Below are 14410 nucleotides of genomic sequence, written 5' to 3'. Positions count from 1 at the left end.
ACTTAACATGCATCACGGCTGGAATTTTCCGCCACCACATGTCAAAGAATAAAGATGCCAACACGACGCTCTCTTGGCAGCTTTTCAAAATGCCCGCATGATAGCAGCACGATGCTCTCTTGATTAAAGATGGCGGATGACAGCTGTCAAAAAAAGCACGTGGGTTTGTAAAGCACGTGGAATTCGCCACCACCACAAAGATGGCAAAACGGTGCTCTCTAGATTAAAGATGGCGGATGATAGCTGACAGAACTTTTCAAATTACCCGCTACTACAGAGAGCAGAATAGTGCTCTGTAATTTAAAGATGGCGGATATCAGCTGACTCAAGAGGGCAGCACGGTGCTCTCTAGATTAAAGATGGCGAATGGTAGCTGTCAGAAAATCACATGGGTTTGTTTCCAAAGCACGTGGAATTAGCCGCCACCACATAGAGGGCAGCACGTTGCTTAAAGATGGCTGCTGTCACGTGGAATTGCCTGCCACCACATTGCAATGGTATCTAGCTAAAAAAGGGCAGCACGGTGCTCAAAGAAGGCTTCTGTCAAAAGCATTTTTCAAATTATCCGCCACCACATTTCAAAGGTAAGTAGCTAAAGAGGGCAGCACTGTGCTCTATAGATTGAAGATGGCGGATGGCAGCTGTCAAAAAAGCACGTGGATTTGTTTACCGATTCAAATCTCACGCTAGTGAGGTTAAGTTGGGAGGACTGAGGTTTAGGCCCGCCAAGATGGCAGCACTGCGGATGACAGGTAAAGAATTTGCAGCTACTGCGATAAAGAGGGCAGCACGGTGCTCCGTAGTTTAAAGATGGCGGATGACAGCTGTCAAATAGCACGTGGATTTGTTTACAAATTCAAATCTCGCGCTAGTGAGGTTAAGTTGGTAGCACTGAGGTTTAGGCCCGTCAAGATGGCTGCACTGAGGTTTGCGATACGTTGTTGTCTGTCAAAAGGCACGTGGCTGTCAAAAAACACGTGGATTTTTTTACAAATTCAAATCTCGCGCTAGTAAAGTTAAGTTGGTACCACTGAGGTTTAGGCCCAACAAGATGGCAGCATTGAGGTTAGCGATGCGTTGTTGTCGATGGCAGCTGTCAAAAAGCACGTGGCTTTGTTTACAAATTCAAATCTCGCGCCAAAATTCAAATTTCCCGCCGAAATTCAATTTTCCCGCGGGAGGTGGAGCCCCTCCCGAGAGCCAGAGGTGGAGGTGGCGGCCGAACTGTCCTATTTACACTACTGTTGAAACTTGGTTTCTTCTGAACATCGCAACTCTAGGCTAGCTAACTTGTCCTCTCATATCGTATTAAGCTTGGTTAGCTGTTAACAAACCAAGTAACTTTCGTAACCTTCATAGTTTTTAGCGTATTATTACATCTGCTTTTACGCTAGATAATAAAGGTCTTTGATTTAAAGATAGCTAGGTTAGCTGTTAACAAACCAAGTAACCTTTGTAACCATCAAAGTTCTAGCCTATGCTAGCTGTTAACAAGCTATGTAACTTTTGTACCCTTTCATATCCGATCATCACTACGTGCGATGCAAGTGCTAACGCTACATTCATATATTTTTGTTCTTTTCTAGGTACATCAAGAGTTATCGTCGCCATTCATTCGAGTTACAGGCTTGAACGTGCACATTTTATTCATCCGAATAACAGTTTGCAATCTGCAGCGTGTACATTTTAAGGTATGTTTCGAAATTTTTTATCGATCTTATATGTTTACATTGTTTTTAAAAATCTAAAAAATAGTATTCCGCTTTTCGTAGAAAAACCACGGAGAAGATTAACAAGATAGGTCACATTTCAACTCCAACTACTAAGCCGCTGACAAGCCTACCGCTAAATGAGAAATTTAAAGTGATTTCACTACGAAGATTAAAAACGGAATTTGGAGAAAGGATTTTATGCGTCTGCAAAGACTTTCAAGTTTTTTACCTAATAGATTTAGTGTGCTAACTGATTTAGAAATAGAAGAACTAAATCAAAGTTCTATTTGCATTATATATCGCGTAATAGAGAACAAATCCTGTGTTATTAGTTTTGTTAATGCGTAATAAGTTAGGAAACTACACCTGGTACACCTTGCAAAGCTCTTAATGCATGAATTACACTAAGCACTTCGAAGTATTTCTACATATTAGTTATATGCACATACAATTTTTATACAAACATACCGTTGTTAAAATGCAACAACTTTAGCTAACTTACGCTCTTTAGTTAAAATGTTGTTCTATTGCAGCAGCTTTAAAGTATTGTAGTGTCGGAATTTTATCCTGTAAGCGTTGTTTTCGATATTAAGCGTGTAAGGCTATCTTGTCTAGCGAATGTTACACTACATTGCTCGCAGAATAACATAGTAGATTTCTGATGATTTTGATTTTATGTAGCGCGTGAGGCTATCCTGTCTTCCGAATGTTACACTACACTGCTCGCGGAATAACATAGTAGATGCCTGATGTTTTTGATTTCATATGCCGCGTGAGTCTGTCTCGTCTTGTAAAGGCTACTTTGCACTGCTCGCACGGAAACGTATCGGATGCCCCTCGATGTTTAGATTTGATATGACGTGCAAGGATGTCACGTCTTGCAAACGTTTCCTTACACTGCGAGCAGAGAAACACCTGGAAAGAGAACAACCATTTATCAATAGAGATTAGGCGAAAGTTGTGATGTTCGGAAGAAACCAAGTTTTAACCTATAGAGGTCAGACATGATCGCAAGTTCGGAAAAACTAAGTTTTACCTATAGAAGTTAGATATTATCGTAAATTTAAAAAGGCAGATAGAGAGATGAATGTTCTATACCTAACAAAGTAAAAGCACTCTTGCAGATAACGTTCGAAAAGGGTGTTACTTAATGTCCTTCTCTCGAGTCGCAAGGTTAAAAACTGATTGATTTAATTAGTTAATTGATTTACTATCAAACAGTCTAAGTTTTCTATCGCTCGGTTTTTAGTTGTAGCATTGTTTACTACAGCATAACATCAACTAAAACTCATACATACAAGATTTGCATTATTAATTGTAAGATAAAGCATGTACATACAAGAATTACATCGAGAAGGGAAAAGTACGCAAACATCATTACAAGTAAAATCATTCATGATAAAACTTGTACATACAAGATGTAAATAAATACTGTAGAATTGGCATATTCTTTTATTTTAGATTAGGTATTACCTTCTCCTCCTACTCCTTCCTCTCGAAGAAGAATAAAAGCAAGAAAGAAGGTGTTGATTGAATTCGTAAGTATGTTATCGTCTAGCACAGCAAGTATGTTGAGAAGAGATTTTTTCTAAACAGTGCTTGATTCTAGTCTTGCAATGCTGTGTTCTACAACATCGAACTATAGTATGTATATATGTTTTTCAACGGTAGTATGTGTTCAAGTCTAAACTTGCACACTCTCGCTTTTGCAATGCATGTTCGATAAAGATGTACCTTGGCGGAGTAAGTAAAGGTAAAGGAAGTTATAAGAGTTGCTATCTTGCGCAAGCTGTTCAGAATTCTAGTCTAATTTTTTCTTAGAACAAAGGTATACCCCAGATATGTTGTAAACACATCAACCGATGTTCTGATCATATGTTGTATCGAGTACAGTGTTCGATTCTAATTTCGATCACTTATTTAGTGATCTGAACACATCAATTAATGTTCTGATCACATCTTAAAATTAACAACATCGAGTGCAATGTTCGATTCTAGTCTTGTTATGTTTCAATCTGATTTTATTAGAACAAAGGTATCCCCTATCATGTCTAAATACATGTTGTATCGAGTACAGTGTTCGAATCTAGTCCTGATCACTTATCTAGTGTTTTGAACACATCATTTAATGTTCTGATCACATGTTAATGTTAACAACATCGAGTGCGGTGTTCGATTCTAGTCTTGCTATGTTTTAATCTGATTTTCTTAGAAGAAAGGTATCCCCTAACATGTTCTAAATACACGTTGTATCGAGTACAATGTTCGAATCTTGTCTTGATCAATTATCTAGTGTTTTGAACACATCAATTAATGTTCTGATTACATGTTAATATTAACAACATCGAGTGCAGTGTTCGATTATATTCTTGCTATGTTTTAATCTGTTTTAATGTTCTAATCACATGTCGAAGTTAACAACATCGAGTGCAGCGATCGATTCTAGTCTTGATATGTTTTACAATCTTGCTTTTGCAATGCATGTTCGATAGAGATGTACTTTGATAGAGCAGGAAGAGCAGCTCAGTAAGTATGTTGAGAAGATAATGTTTTGTTTTTCTAAACAGTGCTTGATTCTAGTCTTGCAATGCTGTGTTCTACAACATCGAACTATAGTACGCGATTCTAGTTGTAATAGGTTTTAAACAGCAGTATGTGTTCAAGTCTAAACATGCATCACTGCAGTTACGCGATATGTATACAGGTATTCTCAAACATGTCGTATCATGTTCTATTCTAGTCTTGATCACTTATCTAATGTTTTGAACACATCAATTAAGCTTAATGTTCTGATCACATCTTAAGGTTAACAACATCGAGTGCAGTGTCCGATTCTAGTCTTGCTATGTTTTAACCTGATTTTATGTTCTAATCACATGTTGAAGTTAACAACATCGAGTGCAGTGTTCGCTTCTAGTCTTGTTATGTTTTACAATCTTGCTTTTGCAATGCATGTTCGATAGAGATGTACCTTGACAGAGCAGGAATAGTTCGATTCTAGTCTTGCTATGTTTTAATCTGATGTAATGTTCTAATCACATGTTGAAGTTAACATCATCGAGTGCAGTGTTCGGTTCTAGTCTTGTTATGTTTTACAATCACAGAGGAGGAAGAGCAGCTCAGTAAGTATGTTGAGAAGAGAATTTTCTTCTAAACAGTGCTTGATTCTAGTCTTGCAATGGTGTGTTCTACAACATCGAACTATAGTATGCGATTCTAGTTGTAATAGGTTTTTAAACAGCAGTATGTGTTCAAGTCTAAACATGCATCACTGCAGGTACGCGATATGTGTGCTGTCTTATGCAAAAGATCGCGTTTTATGTTCGATAAAGCTATGCCTTGACAGAGCAAGTGGGGAAAAGGAATTTATGACAATCGCTATCTTACGCAAGCTGTTCAGAACTGTACACTTATTATTTTTCTTTTCTTAGAACAAAGGTTTTCCTTGACATGTTCTTTTAAATTGTCCGCTACTACGATAAAGAATGCAGCACGGTGCTCTCTTGATTAAAGATGGCTGCTAAGCATATTTCCTAGCACCACATGTCAAAGAATAAAGATGGCAACACGATGCTCTCTTGATTAAATCTGGAAGCTTGTCAAATTGTCCGCCACCACAAAGAGTGCGGGACGGTGCTCTGTAGATTAAAGATGGCGGTTGTGGAATTGTCCGCCACCACATTTCAACTAAAGAGTGTAGCACGGTGCTCTCTTGATTAAAGATGGCGGATGACAAAAAAGCACGTGGATTTGATTCCAATCAAGAGCACGTGAAATTTGCCGCCACCACATTGCAACTAAAGAGTGCGGCACTGCGCTCTCTTGATAAAAGATGGCGGATGACAGCTGACGGAATTGCTCGCAAGAGTGCGGTACGGTGCTCTGTAGTTTAATGATGGCGGATGACTGCTAACGAAACTGTCCGCATGATAGCAGCACGGTGCTCTGTTGATTAAAGATGGCGGATGACAGCTGTCAAAAAACACGTGGATTTGTTTACCGATTCAAATCTCACGCTAGTAAGGTTAAGTTGGCATCACTAAGGTTTAGGCCCGTCAAGATGATAGCACTGAGGTTTGCGATACGTTATTGTCTGTCAAAAAGCACGTGGCTGTCAAAAAGCACGTGGATTTGTTTACCGATTCAAATCTCGCGCTAATAAGGTTAAGTTGGCAGCACTAAGGTTTAGGCCCGTCAAGATGGCAGCACTGAGGTTTGCGATACGTTGTTGTCTGTCAAAAAGCATGTGGCTGTCAAAAAGCACGTGGATTTGTTTACTGATTCAAATCTCGCGCTAGTTAGGTTAAGTTGGTACCACTAAGGTTTAGGCCCGTCAAGATGGCAGTACTGAGGTTAGCGATGCGTTGTTGTCTGTCAAAAAGCACGTGGCTTTGTTTACCAATTCAAATTTCTCGCGGGAGGGGCAGGCTGCTGGGAAGGCCTCTCGGGTGGTGGTGGTGGTGGTGGTGGTGGTGGAGGAGGAGGCCCCCTGGGAAGGCCCCCCGGGTGGTGGTGTTGGAGGAGGCCCCTGGGAGCCCGGTGGCGGTGGTAGTTGCCGAACTCTCCTATTATACTACTTACTTCTGTTTTAATTTATATATTCATTGTATATTTTTACACATTAGACTTGTAAATGCCATACGATGATAATAATAATAATAATAATAATAATACCGGTACTTAATAACTGATTCATTCGTAATTATAGCACTTCCTTGTATACAATATTCTCTGTGCTTCCACCATTCGTCTCATTCTGTATAATTCCAGTATTCCTTTGATCCACATACGATTAACTTCTTTTCCGTTTTCTTTAGCTTGGTATATGCTACTTAGGACGCCCATGATGTATTTATTCGAAAGAGTGTTCCTCCATGGTTGTTCTAGTTTTTGAAGTGCACTCTTGGAGTCCGTGCGAATATTCTGCTGAAGTGCTGGACGCCGTACGTGATGGCTGATTTAATGGCAAGTATTTCAGCTGTGAATATTGAAGCTTCGTGGGGAAGTGAGAACATTTTGCAAGTTTTGAGTGCAGGGCAGTAGTACGCATAACCGACTCCTTCTTCAGTCTTAGACCCATCTGTGTATATTTGAGTATAACTGCCGCAATATTCATCGATGAAATTTGTTACTTTTTCGTTGATATTTGTATTGCAGATTATAAAATCTGGATGGTTGAAATACTTAAAGTTCATACCTCTGTCGAAATACTGGAAGCGATGTATCTTGAAGAGTAATGGGTATTATGTACTGTAATTTCTTGATGCTTTTGACCAATAGAGGTGTCCGTAGTCTTTTGTTTGTTCCTCTGTCACACAGTGGAAGGAGGTGGCGCAGTTTAGATGTGAGAGGGTGGCTAGTTATGGACGAGCGTTGCAGAAGAAAGTTGTTGGCAAGCAGATTGCGTCTTATCTGAAGGGGCATTTCTTTAGCCTCTACCAGTAGTGCGTTAGTAGGAATTGAATTCATGACTCCGAGACATATTCTGAATGCACGGAACTATAGGGCATCTAGTTTTCGAAGAACATGCTGCGGTGCGTTGTCGAAAAAAATGGATCCATAATCTAGTACAGATCGTATTAACGATCGATATAATAGTAGTAGAACGGATGGGTCAGCTCCCCACCAGACAACATAATGCTCTGATGATGTTTAACGTTCGGCCCACTTTAGTTGCCAGGTACTCGACGTGGGTTCTCCATGTAAGTATACTATCGAGGTATAAGCCTAGTAGCTTGACTGAAGTCCGTAAGGGGAAGGAATATGGCCCAAGATGTGCAGATGGTGATGTTGAGTGGAGATTCTATCGAGTGACCTGTTTGAAAGGTCCAGGTGTGGAGTTTCCTTGCAGCGTCGTCTAGCCATAAATATGTTAACCAAAGTGATTGAGATGATGCGTAGATACATACGTTATCTGCATACTGTAGACCTTTGACTGTTTAGACATGATATTATATAGGCTTTTAGGCTTGTGCCGTGTCAAGAAAAGAAGATGAAATTCTTAACGTTTCGCAGAAAACTGTTCTCTGCGTCCTCAGAAGAATTCTCAACTGTCCACGAGAACGGCTTCTTAAACAATGACACTTTTGAATTCGGAACGTTATTGTTACGGGGTTACCCGTGGAACAGCAGAGTTGAAATAAGGTGCGGACTGGAATGGGTCTAACTACAAAACCGAGAAATGAATTAAAATGTCAGTAAAGGTTATATTTTCAAAACAGCCAAACTTAACAGATTTGATATAACTCAGAATTTCCAACTTTAACCAATACCAACAAGTAAAAAGGTACCAGTAACAAAATTTTAGTGTATGAACGACAAAATTTGGTAGTATAACAGAACTTAGGCTTCAAGCCTTCACTTTACATTTCCTGAGCTCTCAGCTCCCAAACACATATTTACCAAAGGGCAGAAAACCCCTAATAACATGGAGCACTTGCTCCCAGCTTCGAATATCAAGCCTCTCTGAGGCACTTTTACCACAAATAAAAGAGCTAACCCGCTCTCAATTTTCTGAGCCTATCAAAGGAAACAACCAACATTACTGTCAACTGCCCTCAAGGCACATCTACAAAGAAACAGGGGTATCTTGTACCCAACCTACTGGGCCTTCGTTGAAAAATAATAGGATAAGTAAATGCCCCAAAATACAAAGCAGAATGGAGGCGTGTACTTGCACTCCTACATGAACACTTGTTAAAACCCAAGGGGCACTAGGCCGATTAAACAGGGACTATTCCCACACTAGGTAGGTGACTCGTATAAGAACATTTTAATACATTCAGAGTAGAAAATCGGTTATGAAAACGTATTCACCTCAAATCAAAAATGAAGGGGAGCTCGAGAGGGTAAAGCACTTTCTATCCCCGATTTACAGTTAAAGTAATAAGAAAATTTTACATAAGCCGGCACTAAGTTACATTTTTAGACAGGTAGGTTACATTGAAAAGGTTTCGGACCTTCCCCGAGGGTTAGACTGCTGAGCTAGCAAGAAATAAAGATGTTAAACAGCCAATTCCTTTGTTGAAGAGCTGCTGCCCGAAGGAAGAGGCGCTACCCGCCCCCTGCTATACTTCCATACACTAAGCTAGATGTTGTTGAAGTGGCGACGAGCCGTGAAAATTAGCAGTTTTTAAACCCTCGGGGAGAGTTCGAGACCTTTCATGAATAATTAAGACACACCCACTCAACTTTATTGGGTAGCTTAGAGTTACACATCAGCATCGAAGAAGAAAGACATGATAGGTTGGAAATTAATTGCAGAAATTACTGATTGGCTAAGTTCAAACCTGGCGGAAAGAAAATCTTAATATTGCCAACCCACAAATGAAAGAACGAAATTTAGTTATAGGAAAATTTATGAGTATAAAATATCTTTAAGGAAAGTTCCTTCACTTCGCACCAGGGTGCATGATCATAGTTTTTGGTATAGACATCTGTGAGAGAATGTCCACACTTCTTGATAATTAGTTAACAAAAGCAGTTCGAAATTAACAAGGTGACATCTTCTGAGAAACTGTTGAGTTAATTCAGTTTTTAAAGTTCAGAGTTTCTGCTGTAGGGGGGTACTTTAAGGCGGAGAATTCAAAAGTGCGGCGTAGAGGTGTACCAACCGGTACAGTTATAATAGAAGTAGAATTGGAAATGGTACGTTCATTCACCACCAGATGGCCCCCAGGACATGGCACAACGCTAGCGTTCGAAGCGGAAGCTGACCGAACCATTTCAATCAGACTAAGCGGTCCACATAACGTGTTTGCGTAACATATGGCAGGTGTAAGACATAGACATAAGCCTGGAATAAAACATCTGGCGACGAGGAACGTACGAATTTGGAAAAACACTGGGACGAAATAACAATAGTGAAGAGGCAGGGAAGGGAACTACCTACGTAAATTCTTAATGGTTGGCAACCAGGTATTACTTAATTGATGGCCGGTGTCCCTGTTGAAATTGTTAGGATTTCTACGTATTTCCACAGCTTCCCGTATAATTCTGGACCTCTAGTGTCTAGTGTGGGTAAGAGCTCGAGCATCTTGGAACATGACATCATGACCCGACGATAGAGCGTGCTCAGCTATTGCCGATTTGTCAGGTTTGTTGGGACGAATATTACGTTCATGTTCTTTGATACAGATACCAATGGACCGGCATGTTTGGCCGATGTATACTTTACCGCACGTACAGGGAATTTCGTATACACCAGGATATACAAGTGGGGAAAATTTGTCCTTGGTTTTACTCAGACTGTGAGCAATTTTAGTGGCGGTGCCAAACACGGTTTTTATATTGTGTTTGCGGAGGACCTTGGCAATTCGATCTGTGGTGTAGTGAACGTAAGGCAAGTAGGCAGTTCCCTTCACTTTTTCCTTTTGTGAGATTTGCTTGGTCGTTTGTCTGGGATGTAGGGCTCTATGAATCTGCAAATCGCTGTAACCATTACCCTTAAACGCGACTTTGAGCGTGTCCATCTCCATCTGGATATCTGATGGCCCACAAATTCGTCTCGCCCTCTTGACGAGTGTCGTGAGGATGCCTTGTTTTTGTGCTGGATGGTGGTGAGACTGTTGACTGTTTGTCTAAACATGTGATCGAGATCTGCAGTGTAGATTGCATACACTAAAGGACTCAGTATAGCACCCTGAGGGAGTCTTTTACTAGTCTGGGCCCATACAAGGTGTTATCTTGGGTTTGAATATAAATTGTCCTCCGGAAAAATAAATTATATATACCTCGCACGTATATTTCGGGAAGACCTTGTCTTGTAGCTTTTCGGAAAGTACGTGTATAATAACGCTGTCGTATGCCCCAGATATATCGAGGAATATGGCGGTAAGGTAACCATGGTTTAGAAATATACGTTCGGTGTCCGTATTCAGAATGCTGAGATGGTCGTAAGTAGATCGACTTTTCCGGAACCCATATTGAGAGCTAGGCAATAAATTGTGAAACTCTAACCACCACTCCAGTCTAAGTTTAAACAGCCGTTCAAAAGTTTTAGCGATGCATGAAGATAGAGCGATGAGTCTGTGAGAAGAAGCTTCGTTCGGATCTTTACCTTGTTTTAAAATTGGGACAATAATCTGCGTCGTCCAGTCGTCGGCAAATTGTTTTCATTCCAAATATATGTGAAAAGTAATAGCAATGTTTGCTTGGCGTTGCGAGATAAGTTAGAAAGCATGCAATAATGTATATGTTCATATCCAGGCGCAGAGTTAGCAGTAGTTTTTAAATCTTGTTCGAATTCATGTAACGTGTAAGGTGATGTAAGAATATCTTGCGTACGGCGGGGAAGTTCCAACTGTTGACGCTGTTTTGGGGAAAGCAAGGTCGGAGGTGGAGCAATAAGATCTGAAAACTCTTCTGTCCAACATTGAAGTGCTTTAGGGGCTGGCGGTTTTTTCTTCATTTTGTTAACCATTGACCATATATGCAATAGGGGTGTATCCTTGGTCAGTTTTTCACAATAAGATCTCCAGCTATTCTTATTTACCCTTTTCAGAAAGCGTTTGACTCCCGCATCTATATTCTTGTAATTGAGGACATTTTCCATTGTAGTTGCTCGTTTTAACTTGCTGAGGGTCTGATTTCTCTTCGCTAACTGTCGACTGCATTCGGAATTCCACGATGGAGTAGGGAACAATTTTCAGATGTTCAGGAATGGATATGGCGGCAGTTAAGTTAATGGTGTGTACGAAGGCGTTGTATTTATCAAGCGTGTTTTCTTATGTAACACAGAGTGTATATATGAGTCTATCACCCTTCTGTATTTGACCCAGTCAGCGTTTTGAACGTTCCATTTAATAGCGGGTTTGACCGGTGAAGGACGAAATGGTAAAATAGGCGAAATGATGATAGCATATGATTAGAACCCATTGGATACGGCAAGATTTTCCAGTGAAAATCAGATGAGATATTAGAAGAACAAATGGTTAGGTCGACAGCGGAGGGACGTTGTCCCGGAGAAACGTGGTTTTCCCGTGAGTTGCCTAGCAACGATATATATACAACAATATTACTGTTATGCTACATAGGTCGCCTGGTGGCCATGATCGTTAAGGCGCTGAAGTCAAAACGGTCTGACACCGACGTTAGCCGGTTCGAGTCCCGTTGGTCGAAATTATTTTAACCATCAGAATGTTGGCCGGCAGTGCTCATATAGAGTGAGGGCATATGACGCTGTTGATGGTCCGTCGGATGGGGACGTTAAGCCTTGAGCTATTGGTGCTATTCGACAGGAGTAGGCTATGTCCGGCACCGGATTTCACTCTCTCCCTACTATAATATATCACGTCATTCATTCCATCTCATTAACTCCTCTGATGAGGACGTTAGGAAGGGCATCCGGCCATAAAAACCCACCACGACGGATTCATCTCACCTCATACCCGACAAGGGTTGGACAAACAAACATTATGGTTATACTATATACACAACTATGAACAAAATTGAAGTGAATGAGTGGATTTCGAAACAAAACCAAAAAACATAGCTAGTCAATGGAAGGTACAAACTGACACATATTTTAGAATGAACCAGTTTACCCGTGCTGCTCCGCAGCATTTTTTATAAATAGATGAGATAACTAGTCTTGTTATGCCTGTCGCAGTTATGTTGTTCTGCCTGCCATTTTCAATGGTTTTATGAATATTTAATACCGGTCTACATAATAACTGATTCATTCGCAATGTAATTTATAAAACGTGCTTCCACCATTCGGCTGTATCTGGATTTTAACATCTTCAAACGAACTTACCGCACATTGTGCAACATACAATTAACTGGCCGTGACTTAATACCGGTTCGAGTAAGAAGATAACCCACTTTTTCAAGAGTTCTCCCTGCGCTTTATTAATGGTCATACAGAAGGCTAGTCGACTTGATACCTTTCTGTCTGTATATACGCGGACTGTTTTATCTTAACAGCATGTAAGTTATTAGAAACGTTCTGCCATCTGTTAAGTATATTCAGAAGCTGGGGAAGGTCAGAGAATCAAAGAGTATCTAGCAGAAAATAGTATTACTCCATCATCAGAGGAAGTGTATAATCTCTAGCTTGACAGGTAGTTATCAAACATGGCTGCAAGCAAGGATATTACTAACGATGAAAATCACATAGGCCTATATCAGAATATCAATTAAAGTGTTAGTCCCTTAGAAACCTGCTAAGTACAGAATAAATTGCCGGTTAGGGTAATTCTTCGCCTGAAATTACTGGAGTGATCATTTAATGATTTGATTTTACGATTCATGAATGTTGGCTGAACTTAGAGACCTAACAATGTCTCTTGATTCACCGGCAGGTAATTTCGGAGAGAATAAACCAGAAATGAGCAAATCGGCTTAGTAGAACGGACGGATGGATTTGCCAAAGCTGTTTTCAGTAAACGTTTTTTTTACAAGTTGCTTTACGTCGCACCGACACATGGTGACGATGGGACAGGAAAAGTATAGGAATGGGAGGGAAGCGGCCGTGGCCTTAATTAAGGAACAGCCTCAGCATTTGCCTGCTGTGAAAATGGGAAACCACGGAAAACCAACTTCAGGACTGCCGACAGTGGGGTTCGAACCCACTATCTCCCGAATACCGGATACTGGCCGCACTTAAGCGACTGCAGCTATCGAGCTTGGTTTTTAGTAAACTCTTTTAATATATAGATAGTTCGGAAAGGGGACTATGTGTAGTGGTAGACAACGATATTAAATCGAAACAAGCCGGCTCAACTCATTTCTGAACTTTCAATGAAAACAAAAAGCTGCGATAAATTTGCGTACCCCTTGAGACTACTCCGTACAGCACTTTGAATACCACTGGTTTAGACAACCGCGGGTAGTGGCGTACAATCCTGTTGTCTCACGTACGTTCAGTGATTTTATAAATATAGAGTACTACCACTCTGTTAATTCTATAAAATACGTTTGTAAGTACGTGAATAAGGGCAGTAACCAAGCGAAGTTTGCCCTTGAGGAAGAGAGGGATGATGGCCGTTAAATCAGCAGCTCCGAGGTGGTTTCATATCTTACTATTCCTCCTCCATGAGAGGTACCCTGCTCTGCCCCATCTTGACAGCTCCTTTGTGGATCAGTGATAGAGTGCGCTCAGACCCGCCAGAGGAAGTCGGATTTATGAAGGGGCGGAAAAAGTCCATGTCGTATGATGTCGGCGTGTAAAAGATCTCTGGTGACCAGTCTTTGCCCGACAAAATTAATTAAAAATCAGCCATAGACGCCCATCTAGCAGGCCTAGAGTAAAAGGGAACGTCGAAATTGGCGAACACACAGCCAGATGGCGTCAAATTAAAAGGACTGCAGAGGCCATGGGATTAATATTCCTTCGTTTCGGCCACTGTGGATCACAATATTTCTTGAGCTGAACAGTGCAAAGTTGACGATTTTGCGAAGTCCCTTCTGTGCCATGACTTTCCCGCTTACTTTATATTCAACAATAACAACTTCACGTGAAGAATATGAGGAAAGGATATCGAAGGATGACCAGGAGTGAAAAAGAAAAAGACCACACGCTGGGTAGATTGTACACTATCCATCCAAACAACACCGAGTGTTACCAGGTTCTCCTGTATTGAAGGCATTCGGTTTGATGGAGGATTGCAAGTACTGCGACGCAACCTTGGAACAAGCTGCCCTGTGCCCATTTTCATTTTTGAATCTTCGCGAGCTCTTCACCGGGATGATTGCTT

Source organism: Anabrus simplex, chromosome 1 (genome assembly GCF_040414725.1).
Source record: "Anabrus simplex isolate iqAnaSimp1 chromosome 1, ASM4041472v1, whole genome shotgun sequence".
Lineage (NCBI taxonomy): Eukaryota > Metazoa > Arthropoda > Insecta > Orthoptera > Tettigoniidae > Anabrus > Anabrus simplex.
This window is presented reverse-complemented; position numbering follows the sequence as displayed.